At 43.2% G+C, this 19,330-nt stretch overlaps 1 pseudogene; it reads left to right on the top strand.

The window, feature by feature from the left end:
* The first annotated feature begins 948 nt into the window (after window positions 1–948).
* On the top strand, window positions 949–1,240 carry LOC115279635 (annotated as a pseudogene).
* The last annotated feature ends 18,090 nt before the right edge of the window (window positions 1,241–19,330 follow it).

Raw genomic sequence — 19,330 nt, 5'->3', positions numbered from 1 at the left:
ACATTTAAAAAATTAAAGACAATTTTCAGGGAAAAGCAAATGTAGATATCTAACAATAGCTGATTTGTTAAATAAACTGAACCATCTTTTTCAATTTTGGGTGTTTGGGTGGCTCAGTCCATTAAACATCTGACTTTGGCACCGGGCATGATCTCATGGTTTGTGAGTTCAAGTCCCACGTTGGGCTCTGTGCTGACAGCTCAGAGCCTGGAACCTGCTTCAGATTCTGTGTCTCCCTCTCTCTCTCTGCCCCTCTCCCACGCATGCTCTGTTTCTCAAAAATGAATAAATGTTAAAAAACATTCTTTTAACTGAATCATCTATTATGGACTCTGACACAGTTTTTAAAAAGCGGTGTGAGGAGTGCAGGTGGTTCAGTTGGGTAAGCATCTGGCTCTTGATCTCAGCTCAGGTCACTCTCTCGAGTTTGTGGGTTTGAGCCCTGTGTTGGGCTCCTCACTGATGGCATGGAACCTGCTTGAGGATTCTGTCTCTCCCTCTCTCTGCCTCTCTCCTGCTCTCTCTCTCTCTCAAAACAAATAAATAAACTTAAAAAAATGGTGGTGTGGAATATTTACTATGCCATGTGTTTACAGAATATGCAATACCTAACAGAAAATAGATGAGAAAGTGATAAACTATAAACTCTTTTTAAAAATCTTTTTATTTTGAAATTTCAGTTCCAGAAAACTTATAAGAATGGTACATGGTCTTTGCCCAGATTCCCCAAATGTTACCATTTAATACATATACTTTATCATATAAGTGGATTCTAACCCTATATATTCATTCCTATATGTGTGTCTGTATACGGATACATATTACACATATATCTTGCCATATATATGTATTTTTTAAAAAACGACCACTGGGGTTTTTATTTGGATTGCATTATATTTATAGATTGATTAGGCGAGGGAGTGCCTCTCGGCTGGCGTGTGGAGGTGGATGGACGTCTCTTCGTCGTCGTCCGCGGCGGAGGTGGGCTCGGTGGGCCCGCAGCTGCCGCACTTCATCGAAGCGGAGCCTCGGAAGCGGCGCTTCCCGCGGCTGGTGCACCTGCTGACGGACCTTCGTGCGGAGACGCGCTGACAAGCCCGGGCCCGAGCTGGACAGTCCAGCTGAGGCCTGTTTCGTGAACCGCGTCCAGCGCTTCACTGATACAGGCCAGTTCATCTTGAATCGACTGGAACAGACCCAGAAAACCAAGCCAGTTTTCTCAGAAAGCCTTTCTGACTGATCTCAGCATTACTTCTTTGGAAAAGGAAGGTAGTTCAAGAAATGAAGAGCTGTTGATAGGATCGTTGAAGAAAAGGCTATGGGGGCAGTGGCTCCCGCCTTTGTCACTCTTGGCACATCCTGTCGTCCGATAATGAACAAAGACCAATTTTAGGGGGAGGGAGCTTTGAGGGTCATGTGTGTTTTTTAATCCTAATATTATGAAAACAATTGACGGATGAATGAAAAACTCCTAGATGCATATCACTGTGTGTGGGACTGTGCTTTCTCAAAGTCCCATGAATTGCTCCCTATAATTCTGAGAGTGGAACTGCTTTCTCTGATTTGGTGGTGGGACCACATAGGTACAACCTGTCATTTGCATGGATTCATTTCCGATTTCTGAGGAGATTGTTGTACATCTTTGGGTCTCTCAGAAAGGGTAGCAGTGGGCAAAGAGTAATTTGCTACTTCACTGTAGGCCTCCTTATCTCGCGATCTGATTATCAGTGCTGGGAAAAAAAATCTATGGGATATTCCTACAATACACTTAAGCTTTCTAGGCTATCTCCCTTATGCTGTGTGTGATTTACTTAAATATATAAGGTATGGTCTTGAGGTAGTGCAGGTAGCTTGAGCGTCTAGAGGCCTTGGGTTGTAAAGGAATCTAGGCAGTGAGCCTAATACTCATTACTATACTGCCACAAGGAAGAAGCTTACTTATACTGTGTATCAGAGTCGAAAAAATTCAAAGATGTGCCTAAATAGTTTGTAAAGAGTAAGGCCAGTCATACAGCAGTTTCAGGTAGAGATGCATGCCTAATGTTAATCAGTATAGGTTCCATTTATTGCATCCTTTTAATCACTGAAATAAAAGCTTCTAAAAATTTCAAAAAGAAATTGATTAGGTGAGAACTGGCATGTTAACCATACCAAGTCTTCCTATCCATGAATATAGTATGTCTCCATATTTATTTAGTTTGGTTCCAGACCATTGCAATAACACAAATATTGCAATAATGTGAGTCAAGTTGTATTTTTGGTTTCCCAGTGCATATAAAAGTTATGTTTACAAGGGTACCTGGGTGGCTCAGTCAGGTAAGTATAATCTCATGGTTTGTGAGTTTGATCCCTGCATCGGGCTCTGTGCTGATGGTGTGGAGCCTGCTTGGGATTCTCTTTTCTCTCTCTCTCAAAATAAATAAGTAAGTAAGTAAAAAAATAAATAAACTTTAAAATGTCCAGGCTTAAAAAAATTATGTTACTCTACTGTAGTTCATTGTGTGTGCAATAGTAGTATGTCTTAAAAATGTGCATACCATAAGTCAAAAATACTTTGCTGTTGAAAAATGTTAACTGAGCTTTCAGGTAGTCATAATCTTCTTGCTGGTGGAGGGTCTCGCCTTGATGTCGAGGGCCACTGACTGGGCAGGGTGGAGGCTGCTGAAGGCCGGGGTGGCTGTGACAATTTTGAAAAATAAGACAACAGTGAAGCTGGCCACATTGACTGACTCTTCCTTTCACAAATGATTACTGTGTCACATGCGATGCTATTTCATAGCATTTTACCCACAGGAGAACTGCTTTTTAAAATCTTCTCAAAGCCTGCTCCTGCTTTATCAACGAAGTCTATGGAATATTCTAAATCCTTGGTTGTCATTTCCACAGCTTTCACAGCACCTTCACCTGGAGTAGTCTCCATCTTGAGAAGCCTCTTCCTTCCTTCAGCATAAGACGTAGCTGCTCATCCCTTAAAGTTTTATCAGGAGGTCATAGCGATTCAGCCCCATCTCCAGGCTCCCCCTCTAATCCGACTTCTCTTGCTGTTTCCACCACATCCACAGTGACTTCCTCCACCGAAGAACTGGATCTCTCAAATTCACCCAAAAGGGCTGGAATCAACTTCTTCAAAGTCCTGTTGGTTTAAATATTTTGGCCTCTTCCCAGGAGTCACAAACATGTTGATGGCATCTAGCATGGTGAATCCTTTCCAGAAGTTTTCAGTTTGCTTTGCTCAGATTAATCAGAGGCATCACTAAGCATGGCAGATGCAACCTTATGAAATGCGTTTCTTAAGTATTAAGACTTGAGAGTTGAAATGATTCCTTTGTCCATGGGCTGCAGAACGGACACTGAGTCAGCAGGCGTGAAAACATCGAGAATCTCATTGTGCATCTCCATCAGAGCGCTTAGGGGACCAGGTGCATTGTCAGTGAGCAATAATATTCTGAAAGGGATCTTTTTTTGAGCAGTAGGCTTCAGCTGTGGGCTTAAGATATTTAGTAAAGCAGGGCGCCTGGACGGCTCAGTCGGTTAAGTGTCTGACTTCAGCTCAGGTCATGATATCACGGTTCATGAGTCCGAGCCTCATGTTGGGCTCTGTGTTGACAGCTCAGAGCCTGGAGCCTGTTTCAGATTCTGTGTCTCCCTCTCTCTCTCTGTCCCTCCTACTCTCTCTCTCAAAAATAAATAAACATTAAAAAATTAAATTTAAGATATTCCGGGGCGCCTGGGTGGCTCAGTTGGTTAAGCCTCCGACTTCAGCTCAGGTCAGATCTCACGTTCGTGGGTTCGAGCCCCGCGTCAGGCTCTGTGCTGACAGCTAGCTCAGAGCCTGGAGCCTGCTTCCGGTTCTGTGTCTCCTTCTCTCTCTGCCCCTCCCCCTCTCATGCTCTCTGTCTCTCCCTGTATCAAAAATAAAATAAAACATTAACAAATTTACAAAGTTAAGATACTCAGTAAGCTATGTTGTAAACAGATGTGCTGTCATTCAGGCTTTCTTACAGGCAGACTAGTTTAGCATAATTCTTTTTTTTTTAATGCATTACTTATTTTTGAGAGAGAGAGAGAGAGAGAGAGAGAGAGAGAGAGAGAGGGAGCGTGAGTAGGGGAGGGTCAATGAAGAGGGAGACACAGAATCCAAAGACAGACTCCAGGCTCTGAGCTGTCAGCACAGAGCCTGACACGGGGCTCGAACCCACAAACCGTGAGACCATGATCTGAGCCGAAACTGGACGATCGACTGACTGAGCCACCCATGAGCCCCAGTTTAGCATAATTCCTAAGGGCCAAAGGATTTTCAGAATGGTCAGTGAGCACTGGCTTCAACCTAAAGTCACCAGCCGGATTACTCCTAACGAGAGAGTCAGCCTGTCCTTTGAAGCTGTAAAGCCAGTACTGACTTTTCCTCTCTACCCATGGAAGTCCCGAACGGCATCCTCTTCCAAGGCTGTTTCCTCGACACTGAAAATTTGTTTATGGCAGCCACCTCCATCGATTATTTTTGCTAGATCTGGTAACTCGCTGCAGCTTCTGGATCAGCACTTGCCAATTCACCTTGCACTTTTATATCATGGAGATGACTTCTTCCCTAAACGTTATGAACCAACCTCTCCTAGCTTCACACTCTTTTCTTGTGCTTCGTGCCCTCTCTCAACCTTCATCGGATTGAAGAGAGTTGGGGCCTTGCTCTGGATCAGACTTTGGCTCAGAGGAATGCTGTAGCTGGTTTGATCTTCCCTCCAGACTGCTAAAACTTTCTCCATATCAGCAACAAGGCTGTTTTGCTTTCTTTTCATTCATATGTTCACTGGAGTAGCGCTTTTCGTTTTTCTTTTTTGATGTTTTATTTATTCTTGAGAGACAGAGTCACAGAGCATGAGCAGGGGAGGGTCAAAGAGAGAGGGGGACACAGAATCCGAAGCAGGCTCCAGGCTCTGAGCTAGCTGTCAGCATAGAGCCCGACGTGGGGCTCGAACCCACAAACAGTGAGATCACGACCTGAGCTGAAGCCGGACGCTCAACCGACTGAGCCACCCAGCCACCCCTGGAGTAGCACTTTTCATTTTCCTTAAGGACTTTTCCTCTAACTGGCTAACTGGCACGAGAAGCTGAGTTTTCACCCTATGTTGGCTTTTGACATGCCTTCCTCACTGAGCTTAATTATTTCTAGCTTTTGATTTAAAGGGAGAGACGTGGCACTCTCCCTTTCACTTGAACTCTTAGAAACCACAGTAGGGTTATTAACTGACTTAATTTCAATATTGTGATTCAGGGACTAGGGAGGCCTGGGAAGAGGAGGGAGACGAGGGTCAGCTGGTCAGCAGAGCAGTCAGACATACACAGCTATCAGTTAAGGTCACTGTCTCATGTGGACGGGGTTCATGGTGACCTCAAACAGTTATAATAGTGACATCAAAGGTCACTGATCCAAGACCACCATAACAGATATAGTAATGAAAACAACTTAAATGTTGCAAGATTTAGGGGCGCCTGGGTGGCTCAGTTGGTTAACGTCCAGCTTCCACTCAGGTTATGATCTCGGGTTCATGGGTTTGAGCCCCGCATCAGGCTCTGTGCTGACAGCTCAGAGCCTGGAGCCTGCTTCAGATTCTGTGTCTCCATCTCTCTCTGCCTCTCCCCTGCTCACACTCTGTCTTTCTCTCTCTCTTTCTCTCTCTCAAAAATAAACATTAAAAATAAAATGAAATAGTATCTTTCTAAAAACATGACCATTGATATATAATAAATTGCACATATTTGAAGTTTCGGTATATGTACACACACAAGAAACCATCGTTAGAATCAGGAGAGTAAACCCATCTGCTGCCCTCCAAGGTCATTTTGGGTCCTTTTGTCCTCTCCATCCAGACTCTCCGTGCCTCTATCCCAGAAAACTCTAATTCATTTGCAGGTTTTAGAATTTTATGTAAATGGGATTTTACAGTATATTCTCTTTGATTCCGCCTAAGTTTTCTAAAATGTATGCATGTTATTGTAGGTAGCAGAGCTCAGCCTCTTGCTTTGCTGAGGACGCTGTAGTGATAAATAGTCTTCGGAAATGGCAAGTACAGTTGCTAAGAACATTCATGTACAAGTCGGACACGTGCTTTTATTTCTCTTAGATAAACACCCCGGAGTGGAATCGGTTCTATGCTGGATGTCAGCTTAACTTTTTAAAAAGCCACCACACTACTGCCCGGCATGGTTGTACCATATGACATTCCCATCGGCAGCATGAGGAGTGCGGTTGTCCCACATCCTCGCCGAATACTCCCTGACTTCAAATCAGTGACATTAAAAAAAAACCTGCTTTGTTTTTATTTTGGGAAAGATCACAAGCTGGGGAGGGGCAGAAGGGATGGGAGAGAGAGACTCTTTTATTTTTTTTTAATTTTTTTAGGGAGGCAGGACGAGCAGGGGAGGGGCATAAAGAGAGGGAGACACAGAATCCGAAGACAGGCTCCAGGCTCTGAGCTAGCTGTCAGCACAGAGCCGGATGCGGGGCTCGAACCCGTGAATGTGAGATCTGACCTGAGCTGAAGCCAGTCGCGAAGCCAGTTGCTTAACCAACTGAGCCACCCAGGCACCCTAGGAGAGGGGGGGAGAGAGAGAGAGAGAGAGAGAGAGAGAGAGAGAGAGAGAGAGAGAGAGAGAGAGAGAGAGAGAGAGAGAGAGAGAGAGAGAGAGAGAGAGAGAGAGAGAAAGAGACAGAGAGAGAGAGAGAGAGAGAGAGAGGAAGGGAGAGAGAGAGAGAGAGAGAGAGAAACAGAGAGAGAGAGAGAGAGAGAGAGAGAAACAGACAGAGAGAGACAGAGAGAGAGAGAGAGAGGGAGAGAGAGACTCCTAAGCACCCTCCACACCCAGTGCAGAGCCCGATAGAGGGCTCTATCTCAGAGCCGTAAGATAATGATCTGAGCTGATATCAAGAGTCTCACACTTAACTGACTGAGCCGCCCAGGTGCTCCTCAATTTTAGATATTCTAATCGGTGTGATTTTCACTTGAATTTACCTAATGACTAATAGTACTCAGGCTTTTTTCATGTGCTTATTTACTATCCATTTATTTCCTTGGGTGAGGTTTCTGTTTAAATATTTTGCCCATTTTTAACTGTGTTGCTTTGTCTAGTTAATTGAGTTTCGACAGTTCTTTATTTATTCTAGAGTCTTAGTCAGGTTGAGCAAAATCAGGGACTGATAGCTCAAACAAAAGCAATTTATTTCTCATAGTTCTGGAGGCTGGGAAGTTCAAGATCAACGTGCTAGCTGTTTTGGATCTTGGTGAGGGCTCTCTTCCTAGCTTATATATCTAATATATGACTGCCTTTTTTTTTTTTGAGAGAGAGAAAGAGAGCACGTACATGAATTGGGGAGAGGGGCAGAGGAAGAGAGAGAAAGAATCTTTCTAAAAAATACATATTTATTTATTTTGAGGGTGACCAGTGGAGGGGCAGAGAGGTAGACAGAGAGAATCCCAAGCAGGCTCCAAGATCATGACCTCCATGATGAAATCAAGAATTAGACACCTAATCGACTGAGCCATCCAGGTGCCCTGCGAGAGAGAGAGAGAGAGAGAGAGAGAGAGAGAGAGAGAGAGAGAGAGAGAGTGAGAGAGTCTTAAGCAGGCTCCATGCTCAGCCTGCTTTGGGACTTAATCCCATGATTCTGGGATCATGACATGAGCCAAAATCAAGAGTTAGACACTCAACCACCTGAGCCACCCAGGTACCCAGATGGCTGCCTTTTTTCTGTGCCCTCACAGAGTGGAGCAAGAGAGGTGTGGAATCTCTTTCTCTTCTAATAAGGACCCATGCTTAGGACCTCATTAAACCTTTATCTCCTCCTCACAGGCCCTAACTCAAGACACAGTAACACTGGGAATTAGAGCGTCAGCTACAAATTTGTGGGGAGGGACACATTCCATCCGTAAGACTTACATGAGTCCTTTACTGGAGGTGCTATGTACAAATACCTTCCCAATATGTGTCTTGCCTTTTCATTCTCTTAATAAAGTTTCTGAAGAGCAGCAATTCTTGATTTTAAGTCCAGTTTATCAATTAAAAAAAAACACAACAAATGGATCATTCTGTCAATGTTGTTTTCTAAAAGAATATTTGCCTAATGGAAATTCACAAGGATTTTCTTCAAAAAAATTTATAATTTTATTTACATTTAGATCTATAATTCATTTTAAGGTTGTGGGATTTTATTTTATTTATTTTATTTTTTGGCATGTGGTACAAAGCAATGCTCAAAGTTCACCTTTTTTGCCTCTGCCACTTTTTTTTTTTTTTTGCCAGTTTGCCTTTTTGCTTCACTTTTCCCAGCACCATTCATTGAAAATAATATCAGGGTGCCTGGGTGGCTCAGTTGGTTAAGCGTCCGACATCCGCTCAGGTCATGATCTCATGGTTCATGAGTTTGAGCTCCGCATCAGGTTCTGTGCTGACAGCTTGGAACCTGGAGCCTGTCTTCGGATTCTGTGTCTCCCTCTCTCTGCCCCACCCCCTACTCACACTCTGTCTCTCCCAAAAATAATAAACATTAAAAAAAGAAACTACTATCTTTTCCCACAAAAATGTCTTGTAGTTTTGTCAAAATTCAGTCAACTATGCAGGTGTGGTTCTGCTTGGACGGTTCTCCTGATCTATTTTTCTATCTTGACACCAATACTACATTGTCTTAATTACTTTAGCTTTACAAACCATGAGATTTGGTAGTGGAAGTCTTCCAACTTTATCCTTCTTTTTCAGAGTTACTTTGTTCTAGGTACTTAGCATTTCCATAGAATTTTGGAATCAGCTTTTTGATTTTTATAAAAATTATATGTGGCAATACCTTGGATTCACAGACTCATCTGGAGGAAATCAACATCTCAGCATTAAATTTTCCTATCTATGAACCCTGTATATTTATTTAGGTAGTCCTTAATGTCATCCTGAATGTGTTTTTTTAAGTTTTTAGTGTATAGATATTGCACACCTTTTATCAGATTTACCCCTTTATAGTTCATATTATCTTTTTTTTTTCCAGTTACCTTGGAGTTTATTTAAACTAAGAGAAAAAGGTCATAATGTTTTCACGCAATACATACTTGATTCTTTAAATAACAAGTGTGACAAGTAACAGAAAGAACGCTGCACTTGTGATCCATACAAAACACCAACATTTCGGATTGTACAGAGTTGAAAGGAATGTCTCAAACACGTTCTGAAATACTGTAGTAAGTAGCCAATACAGAGAGGCATGCCTGACGTGGGCACAGGAATGCAGTTTAGAAAAGAAAGCGCAATATCACACTGGAACTACCCCATTTCTTCAAAACCACTGAGCAGGAAAAGCAACATTGAACTTCCATACCGATTTTACACAACTTCTCTACAGTACCTTGACTTCAATCCAAGAGCAAAAGTTAAGACTCTCCTCCTCTATTTTTGGTAAAAAACTGCACGGTAAACTTAGATGACTTTTCCCCCTGGATTTTACCTGGGAGTGGCCCTTTTATTTTATTTTTTATTTAAAAGAGGGCAGGTTTGGCACTTTTATACTGATGTCACCGACCGGTTGGCGCTGGGGGCCAGGGTGGGCCGGGGGTGGGGTGGGGGGGGCAGGCACGGGAGCCTCGCCTCAGGATCTCGCCGGCGATCCTTCCCCACCCGCCCCCTCCCGCACGCCTCTCATTATCTTTTTAAATTTAATTTTTTCTTTTTGAGAGAAAGGGAGAGAGAGAACATGCAGGGGGTGGGGGTGGGCAGAGAGAGAGGGAGACAGAGAATCTCAAGTGGAGTCCATACTGTCAGCACAGAGCCCAATGTGGGGCTCAAACCCATAAACCATGAGATCATGACTTGCGCCAAAATAGTCAGATGCTTAACTGGCTAAGCCAACCCGGAGCCCCTATTTTTCCCTTTTCAATCTGTATGCTTTTAATTTATTTTTTTTTCTTGACTGCTTGCACTGGCCAGGACTCTCCATACAATATGGAATAAGATAGGTAAAAGCAAACATTCTTTTCTTGCTCCCCGTTTTCAATGGAAAGTATTCAAACTTTTAACAATATCTATCTTTCTAAATGCCCTTTGACAGGTAAAGGAAGTGCCTTTCTATTCCTTGTTTACTGACTTAAAAGTCATTTTTGTGGAATGTTTTTTCTTTATCTATTGAGATAAACACACAGAGTTTATTCTTTAGTTTGTTAATATGATGAATTTCGATTGCTTTTTGAATGTTGAATGAATCTTGTATTCCCAGAATAAACCCCAGTTGGAATTTTATATATTATCAGTTTTATGTATTGATGGGTTTAATTTACTAATATTTCGTTAAGGATTTTTGTGTCTATGTTCATGAGGAATATTGATTTGTAGTTTTCTTGTAATGTCTTTATCTGGTCTCCGGTATCAAGGGAATATTGGTCTCATAAAATTAGTTGGAATGTGTTCCTTCGTCTTCTATTTTCTGGAAGAGATTTTTCAGAAGTCAGTTATTTTATTTGATGGAATAAATATTTGAATATTTGATGGAATTCTCCAGTAAAACCATTGGCCTGGAGATTTATTTTTTGGCAGATATTTAACTGTAAGTTCAATTTCTTTAACAGTTATAAAATCTCTCAAGTTATCTTTTTCATCTTTGGTGAATTTGGGTAGTTGGTGTATTTCAAGGAATTGATACATTTCATGGAAGTAGTCAAATTTATGGGCATTGGGTTTTTTGTAGCATTATCTAATTACCTTTTAATTCATGTTGGTTCTGTGATGATAGCTTCTCTCTCATTCACAACGTGGGTAATTTGTCTACTCTGTTTTTCTCTTGGTCAGCTTGGTTACAGGTTTATCAACTGTGCTGATCTATCAGAGATTGCTTTTTAGTTTCATTGATTCTTTTCTATTTTTTTCAATTTTACTGATTTCTGCTCTTTGCTATTTTTTTCTCCAGCACTCTGGGTTTCATTTGCTCTTCTTTTTCTAGGATCTTAAGCTAGAGAGTTAGATTTGAGAAATTCTTTTGTAATATATGTGTTTACTTCAATAAATTTACCTCCAAAAACTGCTTTAATTGCTCCCACAAACTTTGATATTTTTAGATTCAGTTAAAAGTACTTTTTAGGGGTGCCTGGGTGGCTCAGTTGGTTGAGCATCCAACTTCAGCTCAGGTCATGATTTTGCCATTCATGAGTTTGAACTCTGCCTCAGACTCTGGCTGACAACTCAGAGCCTGGACCCTGCTTTGGATTATGTGTGTGTCCCTCTCTCACTGCCCCTCCCCTCCTCATTCTTGGTCTTTGTCTTAAAAATAAATAAGTATTTAGAAATATTTTTTATTTTCTATTTCCTCTTAACACTACTTCTTTGACTCATGGATTATTTAGAAGTCTGTGATTAAATTCCAAATGTTTGGGGATATTCTAGCTATTTCTATTATTTAAAAATTTTTAAATGTTTATTTATTTTTGAGAGAGAGGGCGGTGGGGGTGGCAGAAAGAGGGGAACAGAGGCTCTGAGGCAGGCTCTGTCACTGACAACAGCAAGCCAGATGTGGGGCTTGAACCCATGAATGGTGAGATCATGACCTGGGCCAACGCTAGATGCTCAACCAGCTGAGCCACTCAGGTACCCTGCTATCTTTCTATTATTGATTCCGACTTTAATCTCATTATGGCCAGAAGACATACCTTGTATATGCATATTATGTATGATTTCAATTTTTAAAAATTTGTTAAGGTGTTCATTTTCTAACACAGGATATGGTGTATCTTTTTTTCATTAATTAACTTATTTTGAGAGAGTGTGGGAGCAGGGAAGGGGCAGGGAGAGAGAGAGAGGGGGGGGGGATCCCAAGCAGGCTCTGTGCTGTCAGTGCAGAGCCTGATGCAGGGCTCCATCTTGGGGCTCGATCTCTTGAACCGTGAGATCATGATCTGAGCCGAAATCAAAAGTCAGATACTTAACGAACCGAGCCACCCAGGTGCCTCAGGATATGGCCTATCCTAGCACATGTTCCATGGGCACTTGACATTTATTTTATTTTTTAGAGAGAGACAGAGACAGAGATGAGAGGGGGAGGGGCAGAGATAAAGGGAGACACAGAATCTAAGGCGGGCTCAGATAGAGCCTTGTGCTCTAACTAGAATCAGAACTCACCAGACCACAAGATCATGACCTCAGCCAAAGCCGGACACTAAATCGACTGAGCCACCCAGGCACCTGCTATGTGCACTTGAAAAGAATGTGTTTTCTGCTATTGTCAGGTGTAATGTTCTGGAAATATCAATTCGGTCAGCTTAGTTGATAGTATTTTTTATATCTCCTCTATTCTTGCTGATTTCTTATCTATTTTTACTATTGATTACTGAGAGATGAGTGTTGAAGTTGCCAACTATAAATATAGATTTGTCTACTTCTTTCAGTTCTGTCTGTTTTTGCTCGATGTATTTCGAAGCTCTATTGTTAGGTGTGGGGACATGTGGGGTTGTTAAATTTTCTTGGTGAACTTACTTTTGTATCATTATATAATGACCCTGGTAATTTTTCTTGTTCTAAAGTATACTTTTTTTCTGATATGAATAGGGTGACTCTTGCTTTATTTTGATTAGTACTTGAGTGGTACATCTTTACTTTTATCCTGTCTACATCTTCTTATTTAAAGTGAGTTTCTTGTAGATGGCATACAGTCTAAATTTAATCTGACAATCTCTGTCTTTTATTTGGTATACTTTGGTTATTTACATGTAAGGGGCACATCGGATGTAGGGCTATCATTTTATTGTGTTGTTCTCTTTCCCCCCCTCTCTGCCTTCTTTTGGTTTTGAAGACTTTTCATTTAATTTTTCCATTGGCTCCCCACTTTGCCCCCACATACTTTCTGCTTATAGGTGATCCTTCCCAGTTCTCTGACCAGAAAGAGAGCATTTTTCAGAATGTTTCTGTCTGCATCTGCTGCCCAGTCTGGGATTTGGACCATGCTCTGGCTGAGGTAGGGAGGTGCAGGAGGAAAGAACCCACGGAAACCTTACCTTCATGTCAGTCGTTTTTCACACTTTGACTTCCCTCTGCAATCTGCCTGCTCCCAATTAGTTTTCAGTGTCCTTGGGTAGGTACCGTATGTATTCTGGCCAGAGCTTTTAGTCATAATCAGTGAGGGATTACATATAGTTGGCTTAATCAATCTTTTAAAAAAATTTTTTTTAAATGTTTATTTATTATTGAGAGACAAAGATAGAGCATGAGCAGAGGAGAGGAGAGGAGAGGCAGACACAGAATCTGAAGCAGGCTCCAGGCTCTGAGCTGTCAGCACAGAGCCCGATGTGGGGCTTGAACCCACAAACTGTGAGATCATGACCTGAGCTGAAGCCAGACGCTCAACCAACTGAGCCAACCCAGGCACCCCGGCTTGATCAATCTTAATGACAATGCTAAGCGAGTGCACACACACACACATAAACACACACACAAATCTTTTTAAAAGAGTGATATTGTTTTGAGTTTTTGCATATCTTTTTAATGTCCAACTTAATAGAAAACAACTGAATTTTGGGACGCCTGGGTGGCTCAGTGGTTAAGGGTCGGCTTCTGATTTCAGCTCAGGTAATGATCTTCTGGTTTGTGAGCCTCACTTCAGGCTCTGTGCTGATAGTGCAGAGCCTGATTGGGTTTCTCTCTCCCCCCTCTCTCTGCCTCTCCCCTGCTCACACTCTCTCTAAAAATAAATACATATTTTTAAAACATAATAAAATCTTTTTAAAAATTTAACCTTTTATTTATTTTTTGAGAGACAGAGAGAAACAGAGCATGAGCAGAGGAGGGGGCAGAGAGAGACACACAGAATTGGAAACAGGCTCCAGGCTCTGAACTGTCAGCGCAGAGCCCAACGCGGGGCTCGAACCCACGAACCGTGAGATCATGACCAGAGCTGAAGTTGGATGCTTAACTGACTGAGCCAGCCAGGTGCCCCCAAAAATAATAAAATCTTTAAAGTAAAGAGACTTGCTTGAAAAGGGCAAAACTACAGGAACATAGAACAGGGTGGTTGCTTCCAGGGGTGAGGGGGAGAGGGAAGGTGTGACTGAGGAAGAGAGCATGAGGGAGGATTTGGGACGACGGACCTGTTCTGTGTCGTATAATAGTGGCAACATAAATCCACACGTGTCAGTTTGGTCGTGTACTAATTCAACAAAGAAAGTACTCTTGGGAAAACCATTCTCTGGCTTCCAGAACTGGTGCCAATGGTGGCATCATTCAAAACAAGAGGACAGGGTAGGTGGTGGGAGACGATGAGGTTTGGGATATCCTGAGTTTGAAGTGACTTTGGGACGTTGAGTAGGTACCAAGTAGGCAGTGAGACACACCATCTGGAGCTCAGAGGAGAGTTGTGTCTGCCCTTAAAATTTTCAGAATCCTCACCTGGTGGAGAATCATGGTTTTCTTCTGAACTTGTACGTGGGTTTCCAAGAATTACCATCTCAGGTTCCTTATCACTGTTGTGTATGTTGGCCTGGCACCAGCAGGCTTAACCCTTCTATCTCAACCCGTACGAAGGATACATGAGTTGTGGAACTTCCCGTGTGAGTGCATGGATGGGAAGGGATGTCTTGTTTACCATAAGAAATAAGACAAAAGCAGGAGGTCATTTAGAACCCACATGGGGCAAGAGTCAGCAGGAGTCAGGGGTGTCAGCAGCCAAGGAAGAGTTCGGGGAGCCTTAGGAAGACAGTAGAATATAAGGAGAGGCTTGAGAATGAGAGGTGACAGAAGATAAGGAGCTTGAAAGTGGCAGCTGGAGGGGTTGGTGGGAGATAAGGGGTGTGTGTGTGTGTGTGTGTGTGTGTGTGTGTGTGTGTACATAAGCATGTGCTACCAGAAAAGCCAATGGAAGAAACTTTTAAAAAGAGGTGCTTGGGGCACCTGGGTGGCTCAGTCAGTTCAGTGTCGGACTTCGGCTCAGGTCATGATCTCACAGTTGGTGGGTTCGAGCCCTGCATTGGGCTCTGTGCTGACAGCTCAGAGCCTGGAGCCTGCTCAGATTCTGTGTCTCCCTCTCTCTCTGCCCCTTCCCCATTCACGCTCTGTTTCTCTCAGTCTCAATAATAAATAAACATAAAAAATTAAAAAATAAATAAAAAGAGGTGCTTATTCTCTGAAAGTATGAAATGTTCTCAGGACTTAATTATAAGGACGTGATTTGCAGCCGTGGCTGGCATCAACTCAGAGCAGTGGTGGGGGTGGGAGCCAGACTGGAGGCATGAGGAAGGAGGTGGAAAGAAGGTGAAGTCAGGAATGTACTGAGAGGAATAGCATTCTGATGGGGGTGCCCTTCATCTCCAGTGTCTTTAACTTTGTTTTGGAGCCAGGAGTTCCCACACCAGTTAGAGACGTAAGAACTGGAAACTAACAGGGCACCTGGGTGGCTCAGTCGGTTGAGTGCTCGCGTCTTGGTTTATGCTCAGATCATGATCTCACGGTTCATGAGGTCGAGCACCATGTTGGGTTCCGTGCTGACTCTTGATTTCAGCACAGGTCATGATCCCAAGGTCGTGGGATCAAGCCCCATGTCAGGCTCTGCATGGAGTATGGAGCCTGCTTGGGATTCTCTCTCTCCCTCTGCTCCTCTCCACCACTCTCTCACTCACACACACACACACACACACACACACTCTCTTTCTCTCTCTCTCTCTCTCTCTCAAAAAAGAAAGCATTAGAAAAACCCTCTGTTTGATGATAATATGATTATAAAAGAATCAATGGAAAAGCAACTGCAAAAAGAACTTAGTTAAGTAGCATGACATAAACTTCATATACAGAAATCAGCAGTCTTCGACAGTATCCAGTCAGAAGAAAGAACACAAAGGCAGACCCTAGTCATAAGAACAAATAGTAATAATAATAAAATATACAGGCATTAGCTCAACAAGAAATGTGTAAAATTGGTAAGAGGAAAACCATAAATACTCCTGAAAGACACAAAAGGAAACCTGAACAAATGGAGGGCGATGTTTTGGACAGAATCCTCCTGTAAAAAGACGTCCAATCTTTCAAAGTTACCCTCAGTGCAGCCTTCCCCAAATGCCATCATTTTATCTAGAATTAGGAAAAGCTTGGTTATAAAACTTATTTGAAAGAATAAACAGACAAGAGCAGCTAGGAAAACTCTCTGAAGACCATGGTTAGAGGCCCCCACTGGCCGTACCCGACGCTAATGCATGTTATAAAACCCCTGTGATTACAATAATGAGGTACTGATGAGGGACTAGAGACAAGGTGAGGGTCAAGCACAGACTGGCGCCCACACCCCCCTCGCGGGTGGGATGTGTGTGACATTCCTCAGGCACTCCTGGCTGCCCAGGGACAAAGGAAAGGACAGAAAACAGATGGTCAAACAGGCACGAGTCTCCATCATTTTGCAAATATCTTAGTAGTATTACAAGAAAAGGGCAATATTATCAATAGCCTAATCTCCAGGAACTCCCTCCTGTCTTAAGGCTTTGCGAGAGGGAAAAAGAACCGTAGCTTCTCAATAGCCAGGCCTCCAGTGACCTGTGAGTCTTCAGCACATGGAAAATCCCTTTAAGAAACTTCGCTTTATCTCCCCCAGCCCCATAGTATGTAACTAGTCACTCCTCACAACCCCAGTGGGGCTCTTCCCGCCCATGGGGTCCTGTCTCCGTGCTTTAATAAAATCCCCTTTTTGCACCAAAGGCATCTTCAAGAATCCTTTCATGGCCATCATCTCTGAACCCTACCATCACCCCAACACCTCATCAGCATTAGCACACGGATGGACCAAAGGAACAGGATAGAAAATCCAGGAAGAGAACCAAATGCAAGTAGAAATGTAGCATACGGTGAAGGTTGCACCTCAAACTACCCGAGAAAAGAAAGATTTTTTAAATAAGTGGTACTGGACTAAGTGGGCAGCTATATGGAAAAAGTTCAAATTAGATCTGTTCCTCACAACATACGTAGGGATAAATTTGAAAAGGGCCAAGATATCTAACTTGTTAAAAGTGACGGGCACCTGGGTGGCTCAGTCAGTTAAGCATCTGACTTTCGCTCAGGTTATGATCTCACCATTTGCGAGTTCGAGCCCTGCGGCAAGCTCTTTGCAGAGTCTCGGAGCCTGGAGCCTGCTTCGGATTCTGTATCTCCCACTTTCTCTGCCCCTCCCCCACTAGCACTCTGTCTGTCTCTCTCTCAAAAATACATAAACATTAAAAAGTAAAAACTAAATAAAAAATAAATTGTTAAAAGTGACCCTATAGGGGTGCCTGGGTGGCTCAGTCGGTTAAGCATCCTACTTTGGCTCAGGTCATGATCTCATGGTTCAGTTGTTCGAGCCCTGTATTGGGCTCTGTGCTGACAGCTCACAGCCTGGAGCCTGCTTCCGATTCTGTGTCTCCCTTGCTCTCTGCCCCTCCCCCATTCGTGCTCTGTGTTTCTCTCAAAAATAAATCAAATGTTGAGAAAACATTTTTTAAGTGACACTCTACTAGAACAAAAAACCTGATGAATTCCTTTTATAACTTTGAAGTGGGCAAAATTGTGCCAACTCTGATTCAAAGTGTAGAAGCAGTGAAAGAAAAGATGGATACATTTTGATGTGGAGAACAAAAGCAAAAGAAATGTAGATAAAATTAAGTTTCCCTACAACTTGCCGCCCATTGACAAAAGAGACAGGTGGAGTAGGACAATCCTCAAGTTCACAACTAACTGCCTTAATGTTGATGTGTTGCTAGAGGCAAAAAGCAGCCTTACCTTGACATTAGCCAAGCCTCCAGGATCCTGCAAGTCTTCTTTAATAGATGAAAATCCTCTTGGGGGGCGCCTGGGTGGCTCAGTCAGCTGGGCGTCTGACTTCAGCTCGGGTCATGATGTCGTGGTTCCTGAGTTCAAGCCCCGCATCAGGCTCTGTGCTGACAGCTTAGAGCCTGGAGCCTGCTTCTGATTCTGTGTCTCCCTCTCCCTCTGCTCCCCCTCCCCCCACTCACATTCTATCTCTGTCTCTCAAAAATGAATAAACGTTTAATAAACAAACAAATATTGGGGCGCCTGGGTGGCTCAGTCAGTTAAGCGTCTGGCTTCGGCTCAGGTCATGATCTCATGGTTCGTGGGTTCAAGCCTCACGTCGGGCTCTGTGCTGACAGCCAGCTCAGAGCCTGGAGCCTGCTTCACATTCTGTCTCCCTCTCTCTCTGACCCTCCCCTGCTTGAGCTGCCTCTCTCTGTCTCTCAAAAATAAATAAAAAACATAAAAATATAAAAAAATAAATAAACAAACAAATATTTAAAAAAATCTTTTAAAGAAAAAAGAAAATCTTCTTGGAAACTTCCTTTAGCCCTACCCACCCCCGACTTAAAAGTATATAATCCCCACAACCCCAGTGCAGCTCTTTCTGCCCACAGGTCCTGTCCCCGTGCTCTAATTAAACTACCTTTTTGCACTGAAAACATCTCGAGAATTCTTTTTTGGCCATTGGCTCGGAACCCCAAACTGCAAACCACATAATTTTGGTGCCTGAACATGCGGCCTGAGTCTTCTCATCTGGACTCCGAGCCTTGGTGCAGATTTGGCGAGTGATTCATCTTCTCTTCCTTTCCTTTCACTTCGGAGGCTTTTTAGAGAGTGTAGTCTTCTTGGAACACCTCAGTGTCCATCGGTCAGGCTGTAATCCTCTAGGCCGCAGCCGCTCTATGAGGAGGAGAAAACCTGCCTTTTGGCTGGAAGTTAGCACCCTAGCCAGAACGGCAAATAAGACCTGGAAACTTGATGCCCTCTCTTTCTTATACAAAGTTGTCTTTCTTGGGCAAGGGGCAGCCACTTAGGTCACCAGATGGCTGCCAACCTTAAGACTCCTGTGTGACATTTCCTCCTCATTGGTCTAATGTGATCCCCTCCACATCGCTGGGCTAGCCGCTTCTGGCCCCAAGGCAGCTGAAACCAGTATCTGATTGAATTAAAATCCAACCAGGGACCATGTCCCAGGGAAGTCGGCTGTAAAGACTACATGTGTTTAGAACATCGCTCAGATCGTGATAGATTTCTGTCTTTACTGTTTTCCGACAATGTCCCCTATTAACTATCTAAATTACATTGAATAATTTCCCCTTGTAAAAGTTTTCTAGTGTTTTCCATGGGTTAAAAATGGCATGCTCTTCACAGCCTTCATGGCACAGCACGACAGGGTATTTCGGTCCATTCGCTGGCACCCGATTGTAGCGTAGGATGACAGAGAAGCTGTGGGGTCAGGGTGGGATGCTGGCAGGGCAGTGATTACAGTGGTTTCATTCAAGGGCCACCTTTTGGTGGCTTTGACACTAGGAACCTCTGACATAGCCTG

Source organism: Suricata suricatta, chromosome 16 (assembly GCF_006229205.1).
Source record: "Suricata suricatta isolate VVHF042 chromosome 16, meerkat_22Aug2017_6uvM2_HiC, whole genome shotgun sequence".
Classification (NCBI taxonomy): domain Eukaryota; kingdom Metazoa; phylum Chordata; class Mammalia; order Carnivora; family Herpestidae; genus Suricata; species Suricata suricatta.
This window is presented reverse-complemented; position numbering and strand designations above follow the sequence as displayed.